The sequence below is a fragment of the Petaurus breviceps genome, unplaced genomic scaffold (genome assembly GCF_028583685.1).
Source record: "Petaurus breviceps papuanus isolate PSGF00001 unplaced genomic scaffold, PetGlider_PUasm1.0 128, whole genome shotgun sequence".
NCBI classification, from domain to species: Eukaryota; Metazoa; Chordata; class Mammalia; order Diprotodontia; family Petauridae; genus Petaurus; species Petaurus breviceps.
In genome coordinates this window covers 7,151,188-7,178,556 of record NW_027185664.1, presented here as the reverse complement: position 1 = coordinate 7,178,556, position 27,369 = coordinate 7,151,188, and the positions used below count along the sequence as shown (strand labels likewise).

Here is a 27,369-nt window from a genome sequence, read left to right as displayed (position 1 = left end):
AAAAACTAGCCATGTGACCTTAGGCAAGTCACTTAACCCCAGTTGCCCTCAAAAAAAAAAAAACCATGGAGATTTCTTAGGGTAAAAACAGGACATTGTATTCTCTTCCCCTGGGAGAAGAGGTGGTCCTCCCCATAACTGATCATGAAGAGGAGTCATTACAAAAGAGGGAACAAGAATTTATACCCTAATGCAGTCAAGCCCCCTCACACCTCCCCCTCCCCCCGTCCATTCTCCCATTGGCTGACAGGTGGGCTCTAGTCTTTCCTCGAAAATCTTCCCCAATGGCAAATAACAGGGAGCAGGGGATAGCCAATTCAAATGTACCTATCCTTATTTGGCAAATGCCAAAGGGAAGAAAGGAGGGACTAAAGTGGCCAGCAAGGTTGGAGGTTGAAAAACCTAAAGGGGTGTGCCCAACAAGGGTGGAGGTAAAAAAAAAAAAAAAAACTCCTGGAAGGGCTTGCTGCTGATTGACAGTAGAAGTGAAGGGGTGGGGGAAGGGGAAAGCCTACAGTTAGAACTTACACCAATTTATAAGCATTCTGAGAAGTTTTCAAGTTTTCACTCCCCAGACACTCCTCAACCAACCCTATGTACTGACACCTCCATGGTCCTACTCAAGATTTGTCTGTCTTTTCCATTGTGCCCACTGGAACTTCCAATCTATACTTAACCAACTGCTTTTCATTTTAGACCTCTTCTCCTCTGTTTTTTCCATCTTCTAGTACTCACTGAGATTTTGCTCTTCCAATATGACAATATGTCCCTGGCCTTCCTTTCAAGTAACTGGTTTTTACCTTCTCTCACATACTGAGCTCACTGGACCTGGTGGGGGTGTTAAAATATTCTTTGCTCCCTAATTTCACTTCCAGACTCTAATGTTATTACTCAGCAAATTCTACTCATTTTAAGTGCACTTCATTCAAATTTGTCGCTCTCTCCAGATCCTGGCCATCATCAATTGACATCCAGGACATTCTCCCTCTTTTCTCAATGAGTTCAGTGCCTGGTTCTTTGTCTTCCATCACAATCTTGCTCTCGTATCAGGAGACTTCAACATATGTATTACCTCAAATACTCTAACTTCTAAATTCATCAATCTGTACAACTCCTGTGATCTATTCCACCTCAGCTATTTACAGGGATGGTTATATCCTTGATCTTGCCATCACACATAAGTATTCTACTTCTGTATTCAAGAACTCTAAAATCTCCTTATTTCCAGTCACAGTCTTTCAATATTTCCATGCCTCCTTGTACTTAGACCTGTTTTTTATCCTCACTGTGAACTCCAGTCCCTGTATTCCTTCAGTACTTTCCAGCACCTCATCTCTAGGCTGTATCTGGTCACTGGACCCACATGGCTCCAGAGGAGAAAGTGAGCCTGGAGACTTAGCACAGCCCTCCACTCCAACTTACTTGCAAGTCATGGCATCATCTTCTTTGAGAATAGAAGACAAGCAACAGCAATCTAGCGACCATCTCCTTCTTTCCTAACTTGATGTTGTAATTAACCCTTTTAACGCCATACTTTCTCCATCGTTGATGGTGTCCTTCATTATGACCTTCTTGTTGGCTATTTTGATTTTTGTGTGCCATAGGCACCTCAAGTTTGGCATGTCCAAAACAGAACTCATTACCTTGCACCCCTTTTTCCCCCCTCCCTGACCTGTACTCCCAACTCATGCCTCTCCCTAACTTCCCTGTTACTATAGAAGTACCACTATCCTTCCGTCACCTAACTTTACCACCTTGACTCCTCCCTTAGTTACTACCCTGTCTATATTTCATCAGTTTCCAGGCCTTATCCCTTCTGTTTCCACAGCAGGTCCTGTATTCATCACCTCTGTACTTAAATGGGCACTGCCTTAGATCATCACCTCTCACCTAGATTACTGCAATAACAGTCTAATAAATCTCTCTGCCTCAAGTCTTTTCTTGAGCTAATGCATCAATCGCAACAGTGCCAAAATGATTTTATAAAGTATGACTGTGTCACCTCAGTAAACTTCACTTGCTTCCTATTACCTCAAGGATCAAATATAAATTCCTCTGGGTAGGACTTAAAGAGCTCCACATCCTGGCCCCAGACATCCTTTCCAATTTCATTATACTTTATTCCCCTGCTGTATTTTACAGTTTAACCAATTTGGTCTACTTATGCTTGTCATGACTCGCCGTGTCCCATCTTTGTCTGGGTTGTCCCCATGCCTTGCATAATCTTCAGTCTCTTAAAATCCCTGGTTCTCTTCCAGACTCTACCCCAAACACCACCTTCTCTAGGAGGCCTTTCCTGGATCTCTGGGTGCTCGTACCTTCCCCTCTAATGTTACCTTGTATTTTCTTCACACACACAGACACACACTCACACCCCTGTATATTCTTATATATGTTTGTGTTGTCTCTCCCCTTAGAGTTCATTGAGGGTTATTGCTTTTTTCTTTATGTCACCAAGTGCTCAGCACAATGCCTGGCATAGTAAGCCCTTGAACTTGTTGATTGATTGAGTGATTAATTAGAACAAACCCCTTGATTATGGCCTCTTCTCTAATAAGATGCTTCTGATGCATATTTTAAGATTCTTTGAAAGAGTAACAACAGATAATTTATGTGGTCTTCTAACTATTGATATCACATGAGGTACAAAATAGAGAGACATGTTCACCAAAAGTGTTTATTACTTTTTTGGATATACCTAGCTCAGAATCCAGGCAGCTGGGTAGTACAGTGGATACAGTGCCAGGCATAGAGTCAGGAAGACTCATCTTTGTGAGGTTGTGTGGAATGACTTGCAGTGAAGTTTCCCCATTCTGAATATCATATATACATTCTTATTACTTCCTTGTATTTTGTAACTAAGTTCAGTATTGTTTCCCCATATGTAAGTCATTGTGTGTTTCAAGGCAGTATAAGAGCTATTGAGTATTAATACAATTGATTGGATTAACTATTGAGACCAAATTAGAGGTGTTTTTAGTTTGGGGAAAGGAATGGTAATGTGAGAGGTAGCAAAGGGTTAAATTTCTATAGAACTACAAGAATCGCTGAAACAAGACTACCGATAAAAAGCACCAGACAGTAGCCTTGGGAAGAAGTGTGAGTTCCCAGTTCCCAGAGAACTCCTAAATACTAAATATGAGAATACTAAAAATGAAACATTGTTGGCAGCCGCAGGTGGATTTGACCAATCAGGAAGCAGACAGCAGCCTTGGGATACTCAGGCCCAGATAAGGACACATCTAGGTTGGACTGAAGGGGGTTCAGTATTCTGAGGTGGTTACTTGCTTGCATAATGGACCTAATGTATGTTATCTGACAAGATTAGAGCCTCATTAGTAATAATTAGATTAATGTTTTGGAGGGGTGGGTAACCCTTGCATATTTAACCCAGCTTCTGCTCCTGTAAGGGGGCCTCCTCTCTCTGGGCATAGTTCCAGCGACTGGACCGCCTGCTTCTCGAGAGATTCTAGTAAACCTTTCTACTTCACTTTGAGAGGTCTCTGAGTAATCAATTTTGGGGGTTAGGGTCTCCGTACCCCACACAAGGTCAAATCTGGCCTCAGACTCTTACTGGCGGTGGGACCCTGGGCAAGTCACTTAACCCTGTTTGCCTCAAGTTTCTTCATTTGTGAAATGAGTTGTAGAAGGAAATGGCAAACTAGTGTCTTTGCCAAGAAAATCCCAAATGGGGTCATGAAGTTAGACACAACTGAAAACAACTGAACAGCAATAACAAAAATTCAGAATCCAAATTAAAAGAGTATTTACCTATTGATGATGTTTACAGATAAAGTGGTGAATAATTAAACTTTTAAAATATTTAACATGAGTAATAAATTAGGTCAGCAATCACTTCAGAAAAATTTGACCTAACTATACCCCCATGGGAAAAACCACTAAGTAACTGATGATGTTCGGAATATCATTTGCACTTGGGTGGACAGTTACTAGAGTTAGCATATCAGTATGTATATCTTAGACAGATACTGCAGATGGATAATAAATTGGACCTAGAATTAAACAAAAGGCATAGAGCAGGCTGAATTGCCTTTGGTAAAATTTGCTTAAGTTCTTTTAATAACCACAAACTTCTCTTTGGAACCAGGATCCATCTGTTAAACATCTGATTTTTTCCAATGATGCTGTACGGCTATGGTTAATTAAATACAGAAGTCTTTGGAGAATTAAAATTGTTGGTCATTAAAAGGCCAGTGGAGAGACATGTGGTAGTCAGCAGTGGGCATTTACCCTCTTCAAGAATGAAGCAACAACATATTTATTTCCAATTCAGAATTACACAGAAGCAGCATAATTTACACATAATTACACAGAGATGAGATTGTTATATTGTTAAGAGTTTTACCTGTATTTCCACATGCTCTTATATTAGAGAAATATACAAAGAAGGAGATGGGGCCAGTCTTGTAATTAGAGTACAGAATAATCAGTGGATGGATGTTCCACAAACTCCACTGGTTTTCACCAGAGATCTAAAGGAAAGGTGTAGCATATTGGGAAGGTCCCCTCTGGAGGATTCATGGAAAAAATTTGCTTAGGGTTAGAAGTCATAAATGGATAGCAGTCTATATTTTTAGAGTGAGTATCCCACATCAATGATATCAAAGATTAGAGAGTCTCTTTTTCTTTATTTGCCTATTTATTCTTTTCCATGATTCAACACTTGATCAATTTTTGTGTAACTTCTCTGAACTTTTGAAAAATTATATTCGTCTCTACATTATAGCAGTTAGACATCTGCATAGAGCATAATGCCTACAATTAACAGACAGGACCTAGATTAAGAACCAGCAAAGGAAACTGAGAAGAAATGGCTAGACAGGTAGGAAGAGAACAATGAAAGAGTGATGTTATGAAATCTTAATGCCCAAATCTGTAGAGAAATCAAGAGGGTTGACATTTGAGAGAATGGCACTAGATTTGGTGATTAGAGATCTTTGGTAGCTTTTTAGAGGAGGAAAATTAGGCTTAGAAATGGTACATGTTTTGCCTGCCACTACTGTGAAAGGCAGACACTGATGATCCTAGGTCTTTCTGAAGATACCATGAGTATGATTTTGATCACATTCAAGACTACTTGGAAGTAAACAGGAGCAAAAATAAGATCCGTATGTCTATCCTCTCTCCTGCCCTGCTCTCCTGAAGACTCCATCACTAAACACTTGTTGAACATTTAGAACTGGATAAATCACTGGCATTTTCAATTCATCGTGTCCAATACAGAAACTCATTATTTCCCTCCCAAACACCACTCATCTTCTTCTGAGTTTCCATATCTCTGTCAAGAGCACCATTGTTACCTAGGTTTGTAACTTAAGAATGATGTACTCTTTACTCTTTTTCACCCTTCCCACCTTAATTAACTATATTTAATTAGTTGCTAAATTTTTGACTTTACCTCTGTAGCATAAGTCCCATCTGTGCTTTTCTCTCCACTCATAGGACCCTGGACCACTACCTCTAACCTAGTTTAGGTGCCCCTCTCCTGCATAGACTATACTTAAGATCTCCCTTCTCCAATTTATTCTTTACACAGCTGACAAGATTTTTAGAATAAAATTATCACCAGTAAGAAAGGTAAGAAGTCTCTTACCTCTTTGCCAAAACGCTTCAGTGGCTCCCTTTTGCTTCTGATATCAAAAGCAGCTAAACTTTTTGTAATCTGCCTGCAAGCCTGACTTTCCAAGATTATTACACATTAGTTCCCTTTAAGCACCTTAATTCCAATCAGATTTGTCTTTGTGCTGTTCCTTTGCTTCTGTACCTCTGTACAGGCTGCTCAGTATCTGGAGTGCTCTTTCATCTCGTGAGCAAAGTTACAACCTTTCTTTCCACTTGATTTGTATAATACTCCATTTCATACCCTTTACAGTCTCCAAACTAGTCCAGACCTGTTCTGTCTTTCTCTTCTCTCTGAGAATCCTGTTTCCTTAAGAGATCAGTTCAAAGTCCTCAATGAATACTGTTTACATGTTTTTTTTTTTCTGAATTGAGTAAGCATTTTGAGGGCAACAGCAGTTTTATATTTGTGTCCTCCATACCTAAGACAGTGTATAGCAGGTGATTTTAACTGGTAGAGATGTGAAGAGTGATCATTTTAGGGATAGGGCATAATATGCTGAAAGACAGAACAGGTCAGGACTAGTTTGGAGACTGTAGAGTATATGAAATGGAGTATTAATCCATTTCAAAGAAAGATTGGATCTAGAATCTGGAATGTCAGGCTAAGGACTTTTGCTTGTATTTCTTTTGCTGTAAGGAAACCAGGAAAGATTTTTGAGCAGAGAAATAATATGAAACAGCTTTGCATTTTTATTGGGAAGATCACAGATGACCCTAAACTCTGCAAAATAGTGGGTGAATGAAAATAAACTGTAAGAATATTTACAAATTCATGTGAGTGGAAGTTATTAATGCAGTCAAATAAAATTTACGCATATTGTACTTAAGCTTATAGACCTTGATTTTTCAGTTATATCTGGAGAGAGTTCTTGGGATTTTTATAGCTTGTTCCCTGAAAACCCTGACTGACTTCATTCTGTTGCTTAAGCCAGTAGAATTTTGTATATCATTATCATCAGGCTATTATGAAAAACCATTATGTTACCATTGTATAAGGTAATAGTTTTCCTGAATATGCAACACTCATGTAGTTTTAATTATTACAATTATAGAAAGGCATGGAGCCAGAAGTCATCTCTAGAAAAGGCAAGTAAAATGGTAAGAGGTTGAAGTGTAATAGGATAGATGACCTTGAGTAGGAAATTTAGAGAAGTGAGTGAAACCAGAGTCATAGTGTAGATTTAGAGCTGGATGAGACCTTAGATGGCATCTGGTCCAGCCCTTCTCATTTTACAGAGTCAAAAACTGAGGCACAGAGACGTTAAGTGATTTGGCCAAAGTCACAAGTAGAAAGTGAAAATACTGAAATGTGTATGGCTGGCTTGTGATCTTATGACTCCAAATGTAGCAACTTTTGAATTGTACTGTGATTATCTTGAAGTAGCCAAATCTCGGAATGCCAGTATTCTTTTATCATTTATTTACAAAATCTTCTTTGTTCTATTTACTAGTATCATCATGTGTAATTTTCTGTATTCAATGTCCCTCTAACCTTCTCACTCCCAGTCTAGATTGTAAGCATCTTAAGCTAGAAAGCAGGTGCGGCCAGGTAGCACAATGAGTAAGAGCACCGGCTCCAGTGTTGAGAAGACCTGGAGACACTTAGCACCCACCCAGAAACACCTGGCCGTGTAACCTTGAGCAAGTTACTTAACCCCAATTGCTTAGGGGCGGCCAGGTGGCTCAGTGAGTAAGAGCACCGGCTCCAGTGTCGGGATGACTTGGATCAAATCCGGGCTCAGATACTTAGCACCACACCCAGAAATTACTGGCCGTGTAACCTTGAGCAAGTTACTTAACCCCGATTGCTTAAAAAAAAAAAGAAAGAAAGAAAAAAGCTAGAAAGCGATTTTTATTCTTTTTGGTTATTTCTCATGTCATTTAATGAAAGGTGGCAGGACCCTGTATAGGAGAAGCTCAAAATATTTATGTTGAATTTCACTGAATTCAACATTCATTTTTTTTTTTTTTTGGTAACTCCTATATTATTTAAAGAAAGTATCTTTAGAACAAATAAAAATGAAGTAACTTTGTTTATCTTCTTTTGGAAAAGACTGAAAATATTAGTAGATTCAGGAAAACTTTTAAATAAATTTATGGATGATTTGTCATTAATATAATTTTTCTTTACTGATACATGTTGAAACCAGCGTAGGCCTCAATAATTGATCTCTATGAATTCAGTCCTGGAACTGAAAAAAAAAATAATAATCTGGTGACTAACTTTCTAGTAGTAGGTAGGCTTCAACAAACTCAGCCAGGTTTATCCTTGGAAAACAGACATGATCTAGTGCCAGACCCTTACTGAAACCCAGCTCAGTTCGGCCTAGATCTTGGGCTTTTCTCAAATAGCCTTTAACAATCTGTGATTGCATCCATACCATGGGGAAGCATCCTAGTAGCATTTTAGTGGAGAGATGGTCATAATGAGTTGCTGTTATTTTACTTTTTTCTTTCTTTTTAGGAAAGTAGCATATTTTACTTAAAAATGCCACTCTCCTGGCAATGCAAGTTGTTTTTTAAATCTTAATTCAGTAAATATATATTAAGTGCTTTTTTTGTGTCTTGCACTTTGCTAAGCACTGGGGATACAAAAAGAGGCCCCAAACAGGCTCTGCTGTCGAGGAGCTTACACTCCAACAGTTTTAAAAGAGGAAATCATATAGGGTTTCCCCTGCCCCCATTTGATGACTTGAGGGAATGAGGATCTGTCTTGATCTTAACACTTTTAAACATGCCATTATGTGCCAAACAGTACTTAGTAAATGCTTCATCCCGATATTGAAAAGTCCACTCAGTCCAATGTTTTTACTCCGTGTTTTATCACAATAAACCTGGCTTTAATACTGATTCTGTATCTTTGTTGTATTTTTTTTCAAAGATATATAAATATGTTCTGCCTGGGTATCTTCATATTTATAGTTTTAATAACATTGATTTTTGTGAGGAATAACTAGTAAATGATTATCAGACACTTTGCAAATATAAAGTACAAGAGAAGTACTTTATTATAATGGATGGAGAAGTGGAAAGTCGAGAGGATTTCCACAATCTTTCATCGAATTTAAGTCCCTAAGTGTGTAGCAGTTACTGGAATGATGTTAGTCAGTTCTGATTCACAACCAGATCACAGCTGCTGACTGGAAATAGAGAACGATAGGTCAAAACCTCTAAGGATACCTAAATGTTCGTGTGGGAAAACTACAAATAGCTATTTTTCCATCAACATACTCAGTTTTGTAATGACACTATATATTTGAGCACTTCTAGAAGTATTTTTAAGTGTCAGTGTTGCTATGGATTTCCCTATGTAAATGAGTTAGAAATTCATGTGTAAATACATTTGATTTTGGACTCTTTACCAATAAAACATGCAATTCCTGTAAATGAAGAACCAGTTAGTTATATTAACTGGGGAGAGATTGTTCAGTTTTGCAGACCCTAAATTTGATCTATGTTTACATCTGTTTACAAAATCTGTGCATTTCCCCCCTTCAACCTAATGCTTCAATGCTCTTTTCTAATAAAAAAAATCAATATGAGCAGCTAGCACTTGTGAGTAACCCTACAATAATAAACCAAAGCACATGCAATTGGAGAGAAAATAATTTCAGGAAGGAAACATATTAGAGTTTTCTCCAACCAAGGGGGTTTTGAAAGCTGATGTTAAGACGATTTGGATACAATTAAAACTCCCTTAATGTCAGTATAGTATATCTCAGGACACTATTCAGATGTGTTAATATTTATTAGAATTACATATGTATTTTAAATAGCAATTAATGAATTATTAGTAATTTTGTAAGCATAAATCTCTTTGGCTTTATATTACTCATTTTCAAAATTCTTTTCAAGTTGTGCCTTTTAAAGCTTTCACACATATCTTAATTTATACATGTATATATGAGATTGTATATTTCAAAGACAATGTTAACTATGTAAAAAACTAAAAAATATTTCACAGCGAATGTATGTATTTATTAATATAAATATAGCATAGGTTTTTTGTGTGTTTTTGGATAATTTCCCATTCTTCCTGACTCTTCCTCAGAGCTTATTCATTTATTTAAATATTTCATTTTTTAAAAATATAGGTTCAGGTATATCCTCTACATGGCTTCACTTACTTAATATGCAAAATAGTGAAAGTGAAGTTGTTATTATTCATTCTTTTACCAATCTTTCTTGGTTGCACTTTGATAAATAAATAGATCATCTAAGATTCAATAGGCCAATTGCAGCATATAATAGCTATTCAGAGGCAATTAAACTGCCTTTTTTCATGCCGGCGTGTGAGCCGCCCTTTCACAACCTTCAACTTGATTCAAAATTAACTTAAAAGTCTTGTTTGCTGACAGCTTAAAGCTTAATTGACTGAAAGCCAAATAGAGTGTGTTCTGTATTCAGCACTAAGGCTATTGATAAAGCCATGTGTAAATTGCGCATGTTGAAAGACAGGCCATTGGGCCCCCTGTTCTTGTATCAGACCACAACTTAGCATTGCTGCACAGTCAGAATTGCTTTGTCAAGTCTTTTATCACACCAGGTTAACTCTCTCTGGAGTTCCTCCAGCTGCAGAAGCCGTCTAGTATTGAGCTTCCACAATACTGTGGGGCCAGCTACAATTCTGTTACTTATTTGTGGTTTCATTTTTTGTTCTAATATGATATCTCGCTTTCAGTTTTGAACATATCTGTTGGTAGTGTATTTCAATAACATCTAGTTTTTTTATATTGTAATTCTGGGAATAAATTTAGTTTGGTTAAATGGCTTCTAAAGAAAATAAGTTGTATCATACTGATTATGCACATATGAAAATTAAACCTAGTTATTTGGTGAGTTTAACTAGAAAAAGGGAAGAATGCTTAGCAGCCTTCTCAGTGAAGGATAATCATTGTTGAAAACCAACAATGAGAATTTGGGATTATTATAATAATTATATGTATGTGTATATATACACATATATATGAATATTATAACATATATAGATGCATAGGTTGCTTTTGGGGGAGGAATGTTAAATGAATAAATAGGATGGATACATTTATTTACAGTCTTGTTGTCTAAAAGTACAAAGCTCTGCCTAGTCCTAAACATGCAACAGAATGTAGGGCAAATGTGAGGCCAAAAAAAAAAAATTATACACAGTCTATATGTTTACATTAAGGAAGGAAAATTAAGAAAGATGGGAAATTTATCCTTAGAAGTACTCAGTTCGTGACATATTTTAAGTAAGACTGCTTTTGATCTGGTACTAGTGTAAATATATATGTGTATATATATATATATATATATATATATATATATTACACACACACACATATATATATAAATGTACCATTTTTGGGTAAGCATTATGGAATCCATATTTTTTTCTGGGTACATTTATTATAAAGGGAATGAATTTTACTGTTGGCCTCTTTGTCTGGTTTAAGTTTATAATCATATAGTATAGCTTAAATGAGTCCATCATGGACTAACTCATTATTTCTTCCCTTAATTTTAAATATTCAGATTTTTAATTCAGCTCTAGACTTTCAGAACTGTTCTTGCAATATTTTCTCTTCACTTAGAAAATGTGGTCTGTATTACGTGATTATGGGGGAAATTTAATTATTTTAATTGTTTATTTGGAAGCATTTATTAATTCTCAGGGTTTAATGTTTTTTCCAAAAATAACAATTTTTATACATTTTAATCTATGCTTTTTATTAACATTACATCTCTCACATCATATAACAGTATTTGAAAATATCCAAAGCGTTGTGAACTTCAACATTGCTCACAGGAAACCTGAATTTTAGTTTTTAAAAAGCATAAGGCACAGATTTTGATATTGCTATATCTCTTATTGATTTTCTGGCAAACCATGGCTATCTAATTTTACCTGCCTTCCAATTGATTTCCAATAAGAGCCTAGTCTATTCATAAGGAATCAGGGTAAGTTGCAACTCAGTTTCAAAATGGCTGTAATTTAAAGTAGTGTGCTACTCTTAAATTCCTTTTCAATAAAATAGTAATCATACTTCAAAATGTAAAATCCAGAAGAGAACTGGTTTTATTGAAGTTATACCTATACCCAATGAGATTTGATACTTGTGAATGAATTGCTTTTATTGATTATATTTTTATATTAACAGTTAATCTAACATTTAAATGTACAAGTTATTGGGAAATAACATTTTAGTTTTTTAATCATTGTTACTTAGTATATGCAAAATTGTTAATATCTTCAGAGAATACCACTCAAATTTTATTTCCTAATTTTACTTTAAAGAAACAAGATAAATTCAACCACAAGAATAAGACTATTTATTTTAGTTTAATGAATAGTTGTAATAAAAAAAAAAACAAGGCCACAATTACTGACAGTTTAGGAGAGGTTAGATAAATGGATATACCTTGGTTTTGCAGTAAAATATTGCTATGTGAAAACTACATGATATTGTGAGCCCTTCTTTGAGGGGAAACATTTTTGCCCGAGTGTCTTTTTGTACAATTTAGAAGGAAATTCACTTGGAATACTGAAAAGGTTAATATGTTTTCATAACTGTAAATTTCATTTAGTAGAGGAGTTTCTCTGTTAGAAAATCAGGTGTAATAGTAATAATTTTGCAACTTCGAGCATAATAGTAAATATTAGTTTATAAATATTAAAGTTTCAAAATAAATTACTATATCCTCATAGCAATATTTATATAGCTGTCAAACATGTTTTGTAGAAGGATTAACAGGTCACTGCTTCTTTTCCTCCTCAGTGAATTGTAATCCTACCTTTAGTGGGATCCCTGTATAGAATACTCATATGTTTTAGAATGATTTTTTTAAATTTCTTCTCTTTTTTACAAAAGTTGTATTTTTCTAATGACTAGATTGTTATTGTTTTGTTGATAATATATAATTTGAGAATAATTTAAAAGTACAAAATGAGTAACTGTTAGAGATTTCACTCTAGATCCCTAAATAGTACTTAAAAAGCCGGACTCTTTTGAAGGAAAACAATTCATAAATCTTTAATTTTATATATGTGTGTATACATATATGTATATGTATATATGTATGTGTGCATACACATATGTATATACATACACACATATATTATGTACTATCTTCAAATTTGGGACTTGAAAAGTTGTTCTGTCTAGAAGAAAGTGAATATTGGGCTGTGGTTGCCAAACTTCTCAAAATAATAATTTACTTTTAACATTTGAAACTTTTGTGTAGAAATGTTGATTGAGAAAGTGAAAATCGGTATTTCTAATATATGGTTCAATAATAAATGGGAATCAGTGTGTGTTTGGTCCCAGTTTATGTTTATAGAGAATATTTTCATTAAAAATTTTAAAATATTCAGTCTCTTTTGATAGTTTTGTTATTTTGTAACTAATTAAATATGTATGAAATAGTTGTCATTGAAATCTATACTAAAGAGGTAAAAAGTAATTTTCTTTGTGATTATATATACAAATGTAGATGCGATTACAAACATGCAGAGGAGTAATATATTTTTATTTTAGTAGTCAAAATTATGGAACAAAGTTAGGTCTTTCAAAAATGACTTCTCCATAAATATTAGTGGGAAAAGGAAGGTTAGTTTTAGGGTCATGTAAGAATTAGCCTTCCTACAAACAATGCTAGACAATGTTAAATTTATCAAATATTTTGAATATACACTTATATTTATGAAATCATATTAATTTTTATAATTATGTTTTTAATATTTCACATACCAGAAGTCTATGCATTTTTGTTTGTTTTCTCTGTGTTATTCAATTGTGGTCCATAATTATCAGGAATTTAATTTGAAATTATATGAGATTCTAAATGGAAGAGTTTGCAATTTGGTAAAAAGAGATACTTTTATGGACAAATCCAAGGTTCTATGATAAATTTCATGTAGTGTTCATTATACCTACTGATATATGGTACTGAAGAAAAATAGCAATTAGAAATGCATAGTTTCTCAATAGAAAGGATTAAATTTAAAATAGCCCATCCTAAATATAGATGAATTCAAACACTACCCATCACTCAAAATTCACATCAGTCTTAAAGTCATAGTGGATACACTGCATTTTTACTAACATGCTAAGATAATATTGGTAGTAGATTTTTTCCTAGTATGTTTTAATAAGCAAAGCATTGTTTTATTAGAATGATATGAATATCTCTAAGTGTTAATGAGTACCTACTGGTCTATAGTGATACTTTAGTGAATGCCAAACAAGTTTAGATGTTAAGCTTTTTAGGAAGAGTGAGTGATGGCTAATGATTATTTAATGACAGATCTCTGGCCTGAAAGGCATTTAGCACTCAAAGTATACTGCAAAGCCTATTTCTCAAAGCTTCAGACAGGTTTATTTGGTCTCACCTTGAATAGAACAGGCCTGTATTGATTTCATTGGTGTGGATTTAAACACACTATCGGCTTAGAATAGCGCCAGCATACAGCAGAAAAGGATTGTCTTAACCCTTGTTGTTACTGTTAGCTATCCAATCTGATGATAATGAATTTTGATATTGTCATAAGTTATTTGAAATGTTTTTGCTTTCACATAAATTTGTATATTTTGATTTTTGATGGTTATGTTATATATATGTACGTATATATATGAATAAAAATAATTTGCAGATTACTTAATGTGGGTTAACAGAATTAAATGTAAGAATTAGACTGTTACCTTGATCCTATATTTTCGTCTCTAAATTGAGGTGGGGTAGATTTTTTTATGTTTGCTAATTTTCTCTGTTATTGGTAAAACTAAGTTTCTTTTTTTCTATGTGTGGTTGTCTCTACTTTTGATCATAGTGATTTTATGAACCTGTTGAATAATATATAATCTTAATACCCTCTCATTGATTGGCATTTTTGTGATCAGTACTGTATCCACCCTGTTATAGTTTTAGTGTTTTATATATTTATGAAAAGTATATGGAAAAAATTATCTGATTTCATCTAGGCATTTTGAAAAAATAATTCATTATAGAATATATATATATATATTTGTCATCATTTTCATTTGATTTCCTAGACAAAACAAATGCACATTATTTGATATCATAACTAAAAGCATACTCTTTTGTATACTGTGGCACAGTTAGAGACTTTGCTGGCTTTAACTTCTTTTGAAATGATAACCTTAAAAGAAAAGGATGAAAAAGTTGGTAAATGCTAAATGGTAGTGATAATAGTTCTGACTTGTCTTTTTAAAGCTTAACAATTTAAAAAATGAGACATTGAGGTAGAGTGGTATAGTGCAAAGATTCTTAACAATTTTTATGTCATGGAGCCTTTGGCAGTCTTTGGCAAACCCTATGGAACCCTTCTTGGAGTAACTTTTATATTCCTAAAGTAGAATGCATAAGATTACAAAAGATACTAATTATACAGACATAATTATCAGGTTGTGTTTTTTGTTTTAATTCCTTTATCCCAAGCCAAGAGCCTCTGAATAGTGAAGAGAATTGTGAGCCAGGAGATTCAGGTTCTAGATCTGTCTTAGATACTGACTAGTTATCTGGTTTTAAATTCATAACGTCATATTTCTGAGCCCCAATTTCCTCATGTTTCACTGAGCTTAACTATGATGAACTGAAATGACTAAGCTAAATGATTATGGAATCACAGATTTGGAAAGGACCTCAGAAAACATTTAGGCCAAACTATACCTGAATGAGAAACTCTTACAGTATCACTGACAAGTGATCATATCCTCTCTAATCGACTCCAATAAGAGTGCTCTCAATTTCAATGTTTAAATAAATAAAATAAATTTATAGAAATAATTAAGTATTTTGGAGTTTCTACAAGATTTTGTTTAGTTACATCAATCATGTCTGACTGTGTCCCTTTTGGGGGGCTGTTTTCTTGGCAGAGATACTGGAGTGGTTTGCCATTTCCTTTTCCAATTCATTTTACAGATGAGGAAATTGAGGCAGAGTTAAGTGAATTGCCCAGCATCACACAGCTAGTAAGTGTTTGAGGCTAGATTTGAACTCTTGAAAATGAGTCTTTTTAATCCCCAGCCAAGTACTCTATCTACTGCACTACCTTATATAACTACAAGATAGTTATACTTTCTCTGTAATTTCTTTTTTCCTTTTCATTTATTTTTGTGGTACTCTTTATTTTTATGGGGATTTTAATAGTGATTGCTCTCAGTAGATACTGGTGATGTGATGGGCAAATAGAGGCTAGAAATAGGGGGAAAGGGAGGCATTAGTTAACATTAATAAGATCCACACAATGAATGGGACACTATATTTCTATAGACTTCACGATGGCTTTAAAATACTTTACTGGTTAGATATTTACATCTGCAACCTTAACCTTGCACATATGTGGATTTTCTCAAGTTAAGGATGTCATTTATTTCCTTAACATGTATAATTATTTTTGAGAACTTCACTCCAATTTACTTGTATTTTTTTCCAAGATATTTCAGAAATTTTTAATGTATGTGTTAGAGTCTATTCTTGACAATTATGATTTTTGTATTTTCAGCAATGATGAAATTGTGACCTTTTTGGACTCAATAATTTTGCACTGAGGAATGTTTCCTTAGTATTTTTCTTTCAGTTCTTGTGAAGACATACATTTTATATTTCCCTAAGATTTCTTCTGCAAACTGTCTCATCCTTTTCATTAATAAACCAACATTCTATTCCATAAAATTGTTGGATAAAACATCAGATAAAACTATCTTAATATTAAGTATTATAAGAGTTATCCTGTAGTATTATGTGTGTTATGGAAATGTTGAAATGATCATGAGAGATAACCTTTGAGACTTCATCTACATAACTTGTAAATTGATCTTATGTATTAAGAAAACAATTATGTGAAAAAGTCATCCAAACTAGTTATTTGACTTGTACCCAACCCCAAATATTAGGTATTTATTAACACTGAATCCAACTTTTTATCACTTATCATTGGTATTTGTAAAACTGAGTATGTTGCTATGTACACTAAATCTTGATTCTCCTCCTGTCTCCTCCCTCAAAGTTCAAGAGAAGCACACTTTCTATAAAGTGCTTTGAAACTTCAGAAACTCTCCATGAGTTCATTTATCTCATGACTTTAAAGCAATTTTCTATAAGCCACTCAGAAAATATTATTAAAATCTATAATCTATAAGTAATCTTTAAATTTTAGTAAAGATAAAATTTTACCAAGTTAATCATAGAATATATTCCATCAAAAATTAAAATTGTCAGGAAAAAAATTGTATGTTTCTACCCAGATCCTGTCTCATTACTTTGACTGAAATTTTTCATATGTGAGTATTGTTTTTCTGCAGTCTGAGAATGATTGACCATGGAAATACACTTAACATATTGACAGCATTTTATTGTTGAGAGCACTTTTTATCCTTAAATTATTTTACTTTACAATCAACAACAAAAAAGAACTCTCCAAGGTCTATAAGCATTCGTTAATATCTTTGGTCATACTTAGCTTTGATCCTTCTGCTCTTCCCACTCTTGCCCCCTCCACTACTTTAGAAAACCTGCTCAGACTTTTAAAGAAGTCTGTGTAAGCAGTTAGCAACTACTTAGTTCTCCTGGGTTGTACTTTCTATAATACTCCCATCCCTTCCTTTATAATGTATAAAGACTCCCTAAAAAGGACCAGACTTTATCTAGGCTAATCATGACCTGGATTTAAGCCCGTTTATGTGACATCAGAAATTCAATAAACATTTTGTTCTTAAACTATTTATTTTAACTTTACGATCCTCCAAAGCTTTTGTCAGAGCTGCTAGAATAATTGATACCTTCATTTCGTATCCCGTCTATCTATCTTCTTGCACAGGTGGCAATTAACAATGAAATATTCAACAGGTGAGTAGTTGGATGGACAGGAAAGAAACTGTGGGTTTGGATAATCCACACATTGGCTAATTATATTTTGAATAATCAAGTATTTACTAGGTGATCACACTGCTATAAAACCAGCCATTAGTTCTTAGAGAGTGTCATTTCCCCAATCCATTCTTTTTTCTTGAACTGATTAGTTTTCATTTAGCAATTTGTGATTGACCATAAAAAATGTCTTCATTTTTCCAGTCCTTTTTTGTGAGGGGAGCAGGAAGAAGGAATCTGGGAAAATAGGGACAGAGAAACTTACTGAGTCCTTTTCAGTTGTAAACAATATTTTGCTAACAAATTTTCAGCTAGAGAAAAGGAAAGCTGAAAACCCTCTAGATTTTTAAAAATCATTCTTAGCAAAGCTTGAAATTTTGCTTAAAAAGTGGTTTTGTAGGCTTTTGTTAGTTAAGGTTATGTCCAAATTACATTTCTTGGTGGAAATAAACTTATTTTATAAATGAGCAGATGTACTTAATAACTCTTCTGAGCTCCACTGAAGCAGTGTTCCCTCTTATTCTGACCTTGTTATAGCCCTGAGTTCACAGAGATAATGACCTAGGTGGAAATCCTTCTTAGATAATCCCAGTACATGCTAAATCATTTTATAAACACAAATCATCACATGTAAACCAACTTACTTAGTTCTCTTCTATTAATACACTGATGTGGAATCCTCAGAGGTTTCTATGCTAAAAATAAGATATTATGTTTAATGGTTAAAAAATACACAAAGCTTGTGTATGCCCAGAATTTGCAAATATGTATCATTATAGCTGTGAGGATTATCCCTTTGTGAAAGGGTGTTTACCAATTCAGCAATGGTGAGAGAAGATTTTCACTGATTTCTGATGTTTTCACCTTTGCAATATTTTTTCAAAGATCATTTAAAATATTTTTATTATTAAAACATTTTTCCAGTTTACTTAAGGGAGAGTTAATGATGTTCATATTAGTGTTATAATTTTTATAGTTTTAAAAACTGGAACTATCCATCCAATATAACAGTTGGAATTAAATCTTCATTTTGAAAAAAGCCATGTTGCATAAGAGATTTGTGACATTTGTAGTAAAACTTTTATGTTTCCAATAAAAAATTTATTTTAATAGTAACAGACATTTTTATATTAAATTTTGAATAAAATTTACTTTTACTGAATGTTCAAGAATCTAATCACAGGGGAAATTTTTGAAAAATTCATAGAATAGCATAGGTTATGTATGAAGAAAAAAGGAATCCTAACATGGATTACCTGAAAAAACATAAATGAATCAAAACTTAAAATTTATAACTATTAATTATCAAATATCTTAATGGTGCTGATCAGTTTTTGAAGGAAAAATTATTCCATATTTCAAACATATTTCATTTTTTTAACATCCTTTGAATTGAATTTAGTATTTTTTCCTCACATATACTTGGAACTACGATATGTATTATTTTAAAAGAGTCCAACTGAGAAACCAGCAGCAGCTTACTAAATAGAAATAAGATGTATGCAGAACTGCTGTATTCCAGTAGGGGGCTGCCATGCATGCATTCAAATGAATGGAACCCCTTAAAGGGATGTTGGGAAAAAAAAAAAGAGGTAAAGCTTGATAAACTTAGGGATTAAGTTCAATTTGTTCAGTCAGTTTGTAGGAAGAAACCAGTACTATGTATGATAGATGTCTCTTAAAGTAGCTATGTATATATTTTTCATATAATGGGAGAAACTCCAGATTGTCTTTTTCTTAAAAGAAGAAGACAACATATGAGAGGAGGCTGAGGGAATTCTGAAAATGTGCTTTTTAGGTAGTATTATGAATGTTTGTAAAATGAATACATAAATACTTATATATGCACTTCCATAGACTTTTTTTCCTATTAAAAAATTCCTATTTCTCCTAAAAATATATAGAGGAAATCCCAGGAAATCAGAATTTTTTGTAATTTCTCCAGCATAAATTGTAGCTCACATTAGATAAGCATAGAAATAGTGATTTTCAAGTGTGCAAGCTAACTTAGCCTTCATAAAGATGTTCTTTAAACCAAATAACTGCTACACTTTTCTACATTCCAGTGCAAAGCAGTGTACCTCCACATGGTAAACACTTAATAAATATTGGTTGAGTTAAATTGCCAAAATTTACATGCAGCTCCCCAATGTCACTGCTTAATAAAGTGGAATGGCATAGAATATTCGTGGTAAAATACTTTGGAAAAGAAGATAAATTTATTATGCATTCTTATATGCATTAGAACTAACTATGATTTTGTTATCAGAATAGTATCTGGCTTGAGTTCTCTCTCAACCTAGGATGACCCAGTCAGATTTTTCTCTGGTTCCTATTTTTAACCAACACATTTTCGAGGGATTTGGGGTTTTAGTTAGTAACTGAAATAAGATGAGGCTAGCTAAGAGACAGGGAGGTTTAACTAGCATTGTGTAGTACTTTACTGCCAAAATATTCACCATTTTGAGGTTTTCGTTAACTTGCCTTTATAATTTAAATGGCAACCTTTTAATTTCTGCAATGGGTTTGAAAAATAAGAGAGTGATGAAAATTTTCTTTATTTTTCTCCTTTAACATATTTATTTCATTTATTAATGGTAATTATATGAAAAAAATTAGAATCTTGGTATTTTTTGTTTACAACTTTTAAAAGAAAAAAATGTGACTACATTTGATTTGGAGAGGATATTTTGAAATTTGCAAATTAAATATTTTAGTATTTTCTGTATCTTGATATGAAATATTTCAATTCAATTGGTTTAATATAATTACTTACATTGTATTTTATAAATAAATTATTAATAATCCATTAGATGTTGGGGTATACTTTGTTATGTGGTAGTATAGCACAGTTGCAACTCATTTGAAGTTTAATTAGAGGAGCTATCAATTTTGAAAATATTATTTGTACAGATCAGTTTCATTCTCTTTATATCTCCTTTGCCCAGGAATTTAGTAAAAGCTCTTTTTTGTTATCTTAGACAAGTTTCTTTCTCAGTCTTTATTTTTCTAAAATTGCATCTAATATTGTTCTTTTATTCTCTTTAAGATTTTCTCTTTTTTATACTTTCTATAGACCCCTCAACCCCACCTCCCACCCCCCATTGTGTTTGATAGGGCCTTCGAAGTTTAGAACCGAAGAATAGAGAGGAGAAGAAATTAGGAAGAATATAATACTGATCAGATACAGAATCTGTAACAGGGAGAATTCTTTTGTACTATTATTGACTAACAACATTGGAAGAGCTTTGGGCCACATTTGTTGCCAAGACTATTCTTACTGCATGCACAGCATGCAGAATAGTAATTTTAAAATTATTTCTCTGACATAATTTTTATTTATATTCTCTTTATGCTTGCCATCCTTAACGAAACTTAATTTTTCTAATTCTACCCAATAGACCTAATAAATTAAACTTCCTTTTACTATTTTATTATTAAGAATCCCTAATAATATTCCTTCCATTTTATAAATTAAAATTCTGTCCATCTCTATATATTTAATCATATTTTCTAGAGTGATTACAAATATTATTTTTTGTTGTTATTATTTTTGTAAAATGCAATTGTCATTTCTGCAAAATGGTCCCTGATTTTTTGACTTATTTTTCATCTACTCACATAAATTATAACAAATTTCAGTAATTATTAATATGTTTTAATATTTGTTTCTTTATGTGCATTATATTCTATTTTGTATTTTCCCACTGGCATTTCTTACTAGTTAACCCAGTTATGATTTCTTAATTAATGACATTCTTAAACTTGTTATTTAACTTGTAAATGAAATGAAAATTAAAAGACCCTGTATTCTCTTGATTCAGCAAGATGTTTTAGTATCTTCTAAATATCATGTAATTTTACTTTAAGTCAACTGAGAAATTGTTAACATTTGTCATTATGACTCTTTCATGTGTTAGAAATGTTTGACTTAAAAATTATATGCTAAAATATCAGAATTTTTTTTCTCCTTCAAGCTATTTTAATTACATACTTATTCTTTTGGAGAAAGTCATAATTAAAAGTAAGTTTAAGCCAAAGCAGTTGTTAAATATTCTTATAATCTTTGACCAGCATTTAAGAAATTAAAACATAAAGGAGATGTGAAAAATATCTGTATAAATCCAAACATATAAAGAAAGCAAAATAAAAATAGCTGAGTTTTGGGAACTAGAAATAATGCCTGTTCATACAGGTTATTCCAGTGGTAGTAAATTGGCTTGGTGTCTACTTCTCCAGGATTTTAATACCTAATACAATAACAGAGTACCATCAATAAATGCCTAATAGCAAGTATAAAGTATCTGCTGGTAGTCCATCTCTCATAAAACTGCCTTTAGCCTTAATTCAAATCCATTGATTCCTGTTCTAGTTAAACCTGAAGAACTTAATATGTCTTTTAATCCTTTTATTTTAAGCTAGGATAAAATTAATTTTGCCTTGGAACGGTGCAAAGCCAATTAACATGATCTTTAGAGTTATTTAGTAAAGTGCTCCAAACTGTTAAATTTATCTTGACCTCATGGTTGCACTCTCTGACTGCTTTTTAAATGAAGTAATCAATATCTCACAGCTCCTTAAATAGCTTAAACTTCTCAAATATTTTACCTATGTTCTATTTAAGCAGTAAGCAAAGTGTTTATTCCTGTTACTGTGGCTGTCAAGACAATTATACTAAATTACAGCTAGTATACTTTTGGGGAAAGGAAAATATGTATAGCAGTTAATTTGATAGAGCATCAAAGCTTCACATTTTGTTCCCTCTATCTCAAGAATGAAGAAATCTGACTTTTCATTTGTATGTAATCCAGAAATTTCTTCTGTTTGCAACTTAAAACATATACATTTACTTTTTTGAGAAGTGCAGTGTAGCTTCTGTTTTCCACATAGGGCTATTGGAGGATATTAATTTTCTTACTGTGATAGGGTGATCAACCGTCCTGTCAAGAAAATGAATCTCTGTGTCACCCTTTAGCATGATTAAATGGAGGCTTGTTGCTCTGAGAAAATACCAGATTTTCATGAGACAAATGAAACTGTAGTGAAGACTACTTTTATAGATGTTATTTCATTTTTAAAATTTCACAATCTCCCATTTAGCTGTCAGTTTACTTATGGGAAGTCATTGCAATTAATTGTATTATTTCCATTATTTTCATTGAGAGGAACCCAAGAAACAGAGAAGCTGGACCATTGTTAGAATAAGGTCTGACATGTTTGCTGCATATATAGAGTTGCTGATCAAACAGTCAACACCTTTTTTTTTTCTGTCCTTTTTTGGCCATGAAATTCCTTTCCTTGAATAAGGAGTCCTTACATTGTCAGACCTGCGTACTGATAAAAAATTACATATCACATAGCTGGAACATAAAGAAGTTAATATTATGATCATTAGGGCAATCTCCCATATAAGTGTAATAGATAATTTATGTGTATGTACATATACATACATATATATGTGTCTTTGCTATCATAATTATGAAATCACTTCAAAAATTTTGAAGGAATTTAAATTTCATATTCTCACTGCTTAGAAGGTACCAATCATTCTTCCTGTTAAGCTAGGGGTAAAATGTCTAAACTGATTGTATTTTAAAGGATGTTATTAAAACCACTTAAAATTCCTAATTTCTGGATGTATAGAGAGTTAATACATGATTTTATACTGAAACAAAAGGAAACCGAATAAGGGGAAAAAAGTTCACCAAGTGTCCTTGTTGTTTAATTTCCTACTGGAAGGGTGTGTGTGTGTATGTGTGTGTGTGTGTGTGTATGTGTGTGTGTTTAAACAGTGACCATTGCAGAGGCTGAACTGCTGGGGTCAATGCCTTGCCTATTGATCAGTATCCCTGCAGTCCCTTGCTCCAGCATCTGCTTCATTGGCTTCTTTCAGTGCCTGCTTCAGTACATTAGAATAGAAATCCATAACCAGAGCTGTGCTCATCCAAGCAGGGGAAGAAACTAAATTAAATGGTATAAAACAATCTTGGATCAGGAGTTTGTGCCAATTCATCTTGATCTAAGATGTCACACCGGGCTCTCTGTCTGAGCACCTGGGCTAGAGGCAGCCATAGTGAAAATAGATGGAGCTGCGATCATTCATTTGTCAGCTAAGGAGCATGGCCATGGTTAGCAATTCCCTTCTGCAGAGGTCAGCTGACAGAACAATCAGTGCAACTGCCGACTAGAGCTTTCCTTTGAACTATTGTTATGGAGCATGCTTCTTGCTGGGACTGGGGGAGGGAGCCAGGATACTATGGAAAGAGTAAAATATTCTCACTATGTATGTAGATGTAGATAAAGAGAGCTCTTACTCCCTGTGTGCATTCATGTATAGATAGAGAACTATTATTAAGTATATGCACTGTGATATAGATGATCAGACTGGTAAATATCACTTCGTCTGATGTTAAGGTCCATTTTCATCCTTCTTCCCAGGGAGGCAGTGATTATTGATTTTTTTTTTCCTTAGCATGGTTAAGCTTTTAGTTTTTTTTTTTTCTTTAGTTGCCATATGACCATCACAGCTACCATAGTTAGTACTATATGGATTGGGAATGTGAATCCCTCCCCTTACGCACATGCTAATACTTTTTTAGTAGTATTTTCTTTTTAGTAATTACAAAAGAATAGAAAATTCTTCAATAAAAGTAAATATACATGTTACATTATTAACAAATAAATGTTATTTTATAATGTAATTTTAAGAACTTCTTTTAAAGCATTTTCCTTTTGGCTTTTCACCAGAAATTATATTTAATGCAGTAATGTTTATCTTGATCTTAGAATTTATAAATTGAAAAAATATTTTAGCACTGTAGCAACATAAGCAAAATAGCCTGCTTATTATTATGATGTGTATAGACATTACTATATAAGTTATGTATTATCATATAAACTTATACATGTTTTAGTAAGTATTAAAATGCTTAATATTTGTTTAAAATTCTTTTTGAAGGAATTTAAATATTTTTCAAAGCAATTTTATTCCCTTATCTGTATGTACTGCGATAGAGCTAATACTATATTTCTTCTCTGTCTGTACTGTAGTGGAGTCAATAATAACTAAAGCTGATAGAATTTCCTAATTTTTTTTCAAATTTATATGAAACCTTTTGAAATTAACATTTAGACTTTTAAAATTACATTTCCAATGCACAACAAATGTCATTGAATCAAGTAAAAAAATGACTAGTTTCTTGTTAAGCCACCTAGTTTTCTACAGTACAGAACTTTCCCTTCCTTTAGTCATAGAGGTTTAAAGGAGGCTTCTCTCATTTATTTCTTGCCTTTCATTGTGACTTTTGAATTCATTATCCTCACTGAAACTCAGACATATGAAATAGAACTAAGGGATTAGATTCTAAGTTCAAGTCATCTAAGGTTGACATCTACTGTTTCCATTGGAATTTAGTTTGTATAGCTGATTAAGCAAATCAGCCAAGTTAGCAAATAAGTTTTGATCAAATGCAGCTCTCTAACTTCTGGTACTCTTGTCAACAAATCCTAGTCAGAGTATAAAAATGACTATACTCTTAAAGTTCTTTTAGTGAGCATAAGATTTGGATTGCTTTTGTGTATTAAGGAAGCAACAGTGCCTTGGGATGGGGGGTCAGCTTGGCAGAAAGGGAAATCTCAATTCAATAATAAATCAGTTCTGACTTATGTGTGCTGTGTGACCATGGACAAGACACAACCTCTCTATGTCCTAGGCAGTTCTCTCAAATCATGTTATAAGAAAATGGCCAAACTGCACGTAGGAGGGGGTGTTTCCTTGTGGTATCCCCATACCAGTGATATTCAGGTCTAGGAACTCCCCTTCCCAAAGCCCCCCCCCCCAAAGAAAAACTTTTAATGCACTATATCTAGTCAAACCAGGATCATGCTTTACATCCATTCTCCTAGTATGTCCTGCTGTTCTATTTCCCTCTGCCCCTGCCCACACCTCCTTTTCTACTGCTTACTTTGGAAAGGACATGGCAGTGTAGTGCACAGGGCCTGTCTCGTTTTTGTAGTTTTATTCCTAGCATATCCCTTGTATTAATGACCGGCACTTCAGAGATGTTTAATACATGCTTTGTGTTGTTGTTCATTCATCTTTTTTTCTTAGATCATTTGCTTGTATGAGTCCCTTAAGCCAACTTCCTATATCATAGTCACACCCAAAACTACACTAATTGCCTCTGCTTTCTCACTTCTCAGCCTCTTACAGTGTGGTTCCAGTCCCCAGGGATTAACTGAAACTGCTTTCACTATGGCAAATGATGACCTCTGTATTAAATCCAAAGGCCTTTGGAAAGTTATCGTCCTTCTTGACTTCTCTTTAGTATTTGACACTACACACCACTTCATTCCCTTAATATTCTCTTCTCTTTAAATTTTTCTCATGTTTTTCTCTCTAGATTTTCATTCTAACTGGCTGACCAGTTCTTGGTATTCTTTGCAAGATTACCATTTGTGTTTTACCATTCTATGTTGTATGTGCATACATCCAAAGACTCTGTTTTTGACTCACTTCTTTTGCTTCATTCTGTGTTGTAGTGATCTCATTAGCTTCCATGGTTCAGCAGTCATCTCTGTAAGACAGTATGTGAGACATCATGGAAAGAGCAATTGGACTAAAGTCCAAGATTTTGGGTTAAATCTCTTCTTTTGACACTTCTTACCTGATCTTACATAATCTCTCATTTTGATACCCCATTGGCATGTCAATACATACATCTAAAACAGAACTTATTCCCTCTAAATCCATCCATTATCTTAACTTCCTTATTTCTGTGGAGGGCACTTCCATTCTTCTCAGTCACTCCAGTTTACAATTAAGTTGATCAGAGAATCATCTGTATAGAGATAGTAGTTGAATCCATGGGACCTGAGAAGTTAACCAAGTGAAATAGTGTATACAGAGAGAAAAGAAGAGGTGGATATGATGTATATGATGTATATGAAGATCCAGCAAGGGAGATAAGAAAAAAGGGGTCTGATGGGTAGGAGGAGAAGCAGGGAAGAACAATATCTTGAAAACCCAGAGAAGAGAATATCAGAGCGAAGAGTGTGGTCAACAGTGTCAGAGGCATGCAGTCAAAACCGATGAGGGCTGGTGGTCTCTGTTATATATATGCCAATTACAATATTGCTTTGTTTTCTGCCTCCTTTTACCTTCATAGACATGTTTTCTATCATGCTCTCCCCTCTAATTCCTTAATTTTCTTACATAAACCAATCATCTTAATTAATATTATTTTACATTAGCTCTGAATATTTATGAAATGTCTACTTCCATTATTTCATTTGTCATTGTCAGAGGACATAGAGACTGTACTGACTTTGGAGCAAGGAAGTAGCATCCTTTTCCCAGCCTCTGGGCATATCAATGGATTAGACTCTGAGAACAGGAAGGGACCTCAGCAGCCATCAATCCAATCCATATTTGGGGAAAAAAATCTCCTTGGAACATATCCATATAACATTTCTCTAGCTTTTTTCTCTACTCACATAACATTTTTCCAAGTTTCAGCTTCTTCATCAGTAAAATGCAAAGACCACAGTCAATAATCTTTAAAGCCCCTTTGTGTTCAAAAATTCAGATCCTATTATATATAGTTTACCAGGAACTTTAGTGCAGTTGCAATAGTTTGAAACTGCACTAAGACTTTTAGAACACTTCGTATAGCCTAATTAGTGCCTTTTCTTTGAGGCATACTCTTATACGCAAGTAAAAACGTGTTCACCTATCATATATTAAACTTTTGAGAAACTAATTTTGAAAATACAAATTTAAAGTTTCGAATAAAATTTATTATTTTAAATGTTTTGAATTGGAGAAGTCTTTGGATTTTGCTCAGTGTGTGTGTGTGT

The 27,369-nt window shown here is 33.7% G+C and overlaps 1 protein-coding gene across 3 annotated transcripts in view; it reads left to right on the top strand.

Annotated features, from left to right (window-relative positions):
- Positions 1–27,369, top strand: part of LOC138171962 (WD repeat-containing protein 7) — a 492,039-nt gene that overhangs the window by 236,477 nt on the left and 228,193 nt on the right. The gene's annotated exons all lie outside the window — the stretch shown is intronic.